A 4,683-nucleotide genomic window follows, 5' to 3' on the forward strand; every position below is an offset into this window, starting at 1 on the left:
TTTTGAACAAGTATGGTTCTTGGTTCCAAGGGAAAACCGATTGGACAGATTAAATGTATTTTATTTATTTATTTTTATTTCTTAAAAAAATTAGTAAAATTTGAAGTAAACACAATCTCGATCTAGTTTCAAGTAATGAAAAAAAAGTAAAGGGAAAAAAGTAATCATGAAAAATCAATGATCATTTCCATTGCTTAGACCAATGATTCGATTTAGTTTTCGATCCTACAACTAACTGGTTTGGTCCCGATTCCTATTTTTGGAAATTGGACTGAACTAATTGGATCAGGAACCGATCACCCCTACTTCCACAAAAGTAAAGTTTCATAATATCGATTTCCTGTTAGAAACACTTCCCGCCCAATCTGCATCTACAAAACCTTCAATTTCAAGATGAGCATTCCTTGAAAAGAAAAGTCTTTCCTTGGAGCAAACTTCAAGTAGCGAAAGATTTGAACCACAACAGCCATATGATCTTCATTAGGTTCATGCATAAATTGACTAACAATGCTTATAGCATATGTAATATTTGGGCAAGTATGGGACAAATAGATTAACTTGCCCACTAACCTTTGATATCTCTCCTTATCGATTGGTACCTGATTTAAATATTACCCAAGTCCGTGATTCTGAACAATTGAAGTATTAGTTGGCTTACAATCTAGCATTGCCACCTATATCAATAGATCCAGTACATATTTCATTTGAGACTACTTCAATTCCTAAGAAAAACTTGAGTCTCCTAAGATTCTTCATTTCAAACTCCGTCATAAGAGCAGCGTCATTGACCTGGCATGTGAGCAATAGCCATGGTAGACCAAATTGAATTGGCGACCCTACATGGGCGCGATGAGCCTCCCTCTATAGCAGCAATCCTTGATGATTTGACAATGAAGATGCAATAGATTTTGACCCAGAATCATACCATAAGTCTTCCACAACCCAGATCACCACCAAGTTGGGCAACACTAGCTATGGACTTCAGTTCTAAGTTGTTGAGATGTATACCTCTAGAAAAGACAAATTGTGATGTATTAATGGGGACCTTCCACAACCCCAATTGATAGACCCAAGCTTTAGAAAGTGGAAAAATGAAGATTCAATAGTGAAAGTATGGTTAATTAATTCCATTGATCCAACCTTAATAGGTAACTTTATCAAGTCCCCAACTACAAAGACGATATGGGATTCGGTTGCTATTACTTTTTTGATGGAATTGATACTTCTCAAGTTTATGATTTGAAGAGACATGTGACCAGAATGATATAGGTTGGGGGTAAGTACACTATCAGTGTCAAAAGTTGTATACGGCGCTCACTTTGGTGCAAAAAGTTTCCGTTAGATCACTTAAGTACCAAATCGGAGAAAAAACAATCACTTCGGTGCCACCGGCAAGAGATTCTGGCCAGATTAATTACGTGGCTTTTATATTTTTTAAAAAAAGTTGCAGTGGCTTTAAAACGATGTCGTTTTCCATCCTCCTCAAGAAATGATGTCGTTTTGCCGTCATATGTGGACATCCTCATAGAAACGACGCCGTATAGCTCATATGGGGATTGAAATTAGGGTTTGTTTGTTGTTCACCGCTCGGCCACCGTCGTTCGCCCGCCATCACTTGGCCACCGTCACTCGGCCACCATTGTAGTTGCTCGACCAAGTTAGCGAGGAGAGACTAAGATTGTTGCTCAAGCAATAAGTGGCGGGAAGAATAGGAGGCGAGGGTGGAGGAGGAGGAGGAAGAAGAGCGATCGAAGGTGCCGCGCTGGTGCGCTGCTGCTGTTGCTAGTGTCATTGCTGGTGCTATTGCTGGTGCATTGCTGCTGGTGCTGTTGGTGCGCTACTGTTGCTAGTGCGTTGTTGTTCTTCGAGGAAGAAGAAGACGACATGCTCTCTCTCTCTCTCTCTCTCTCTCTCTCTCTCTCAATTTGAGGATTTAGGGTTCTAAGTTAAGGGAAAGGCGGCAAACGACGTCATTTTGTTGTTTGGATGTTGATTGTAATCTCCACCGAGCCACGTCAGCTTCAAAAATTAATAAAAAAGTGCCACGTCAGATTTCCGGCCATTTTGATCGGCGTTGGCACTAAAATGATCATTCTTCAAATTTGTTGGCATTTAAGTGATCCAAAATAAACTTTTGGCACCAAAGTGAGCGTCGTACACAACTTTTGGCACTGATAGTATACTTACCCCGACAGGTTGGAGGAGCCATTGAAACTTACTACAATGGTCTTCAAGGCTTGTGGTGGGAGATGGATTTCCACCACCCAAATCCGATTGTATATCCTATTAATATAGAGAGATACAAGTCAGCTATATAAGAAGATAGAGTGTATCTTTTCCTTGATGGATTGGATGATCGCTTGGATAAAGTCCGAGTTGATGTGCTCCAAATGCAACCATTCCCCACAATTGAGCAAGCTTATGCTAATGTTTGACGGGAAGATGTACGACAAGCGATGATGTTGACGAGCATAGACACCACACACACACACACGCCATTGTCATGGCGTTGAGGGGGATTAAGATAGAACCCAGGAGGTGCCAATGCTATGAATGTCCAAGATGGTTGTCTCTACAAGTGGTGGAAAGAATAGTACTATCCCAAGGCAGAAATCTCAAACAATTAGTCAATGCACTCACCATGGTAACATGAAACATAGTCATGAGACGTGCTTTAAGTTATATGGGTATCTAGATTGGCGTAAAGAACTCAAGGCACGAAAATAGGTTAAAGGTGAGGCAAATGGAAAAAAAGGAAATAACCTACATATATATACACTAATGATATTCTCTAACAAGGAAACCTCTGATCTCCATATATATATATATATATATTTTTTTTTTTAATCACTACCCTCAAGCTAGAGCATCCAACTTGCATATGATTAGTGCAAATTTCTTTGAAATTTTGTGAGCAAGTGCCTTATAAGCCAGACCTTACACTAAACAAACGGATTTGATAAGCGCTAAAGCAACACATGCTTAGAAAGTTGACATATTTTTCTCATACAAACTTGATAGAATCGTGTGGAACCCAACTTGAATCGTAGCAAACTAAACTACATCACCCTACAATGCTCATCCTCGGCTACTTGATGAAGTTTGTTCAACTACAACTCTCATAGCTACTTGGATACTTGATGACATCACTCCATGGCGCTCATCCTTGGCTACCCAACGAAGGTATGCTTGACTCCGGTGCTCACAGCTATCTAGATATTTGACAGTGACTTCACCTGTTGATGTTACTCACAATTAGAAGAGAGTACCCCAATGGATAATGTCCATAGTAGCATTGTTGAGTGTTGACAATATGAGGAAGTTACTGAAGATGAGACAACTAAAGATAGCATAAAGGAAGAAAAGCTAAGGTTTGATTTAATTCCTTCTCTCTTGGTGGCTATGATACCATGAAGAAAAGGAAAGACTTGGAGAAGAAGAATTCTTTTCCAGTATACTTTCATATCTCTTCCTAATGAAAAAAAAAACATATAATTTATCACATATATAATAAGAGAACCCTATTTTAAGCTAATATTAAGATTCAGTTTAAATCAAGAAGCATAACAGATAACAAATTAGTATAAAAACTTCTTGATTTAATTTTAATTTAAAAATCACACCAATAATCATGTCGTCTAAAAAAAGTAGATAAATTCCACCTATTTCCATGATATTATTAGGTTCACCACATAGAATAATATTGTCCATATATTTGTATGTGGTATGGTTGTCTATGTGCCTCACGAAGGTGGTTGGTACTACCAATAGCTCGTTATGCCTCAACTGCCGCACGTCCATGGATTAGTAACAGTAGCAATGAAGTTGCATGTATTTCCTTGTTAAGTTATATACTTTGTATTTTTCTTGAGTGATTCTTTGAACCCAATTAATCACAATGTTGAATCGTGGGGGACCATATAAGCACCACATGTGATTTAACGGATGTAGTGATTCATATGAGAAATCCTTATAATGTAACAATCATAGTACATCTAGCACATACGAATCTAATATGTTCAGTTTTGGTCGATACTTGATGTGGGTCCATTTGCCACGTGGAAAGGTTCTGTGAAGTCAAAAGAAGTCTATAATATAATTAGAATAACCAGCCCAAATATAAATCGCCCGCTTATAACTCAATCTTGTAGTTTATCTTTTTGTGCCACCTTTGTCGGGTGCCTTGCCTAATTTAAGATTACAGTCCCAAGTGACATACGCAGTGACGTCATATTAAAGTAATTTAATAATTTGAATGTGCTTTATAGTCCAGACACAATCCCCAAACTGAAGCCTTAGAAAGTGTGATTGCCAATACACTCCTTTTATTTCTCGCCCATGTGAGCGTAAGTTAAACCTACCTATTTCACCGCCGTTAACAGAGGATGAAGAAAATGGCACCTTGCTGACTTCAGTACACTAGCTAATATTGTTTATTATAGTCTTAGGAGGTGCAATCTGTAGGATGATTAAATAGAGTAGTTTACTCTTTCTATGTCAAGTGATTTTTGCTCGTAACATAAGAACACTAACATCGATTATGTGTATAAGTCTTAGTTTTAAATTGTTGAAATCCAGGTTGTCGCAATTTTTCTCGAGATGAACCATCAAGGGAAAGTTAATGAATTAATAAGTATGCATGAACAGTTGCTCATTAAAAAGACAGTGCAATTGCCTAGTGCA

Source organism: Eucalyptus grandis, chromosome 8 (genome assembly GCF_016545825.1).
Source record: "Eucalyptus grandis isolate ANBG69807.140 chromosome 8, ASM1654582v1, whole genome shotgun sequence".
Classification (NCBI taxonomy): Eukaryota; Viridiplantae; Streptophyta; class Magnoliopsida; order Myrtales; family Myrtaceae; genus Eucalyptus; species Eucalyptus grandis.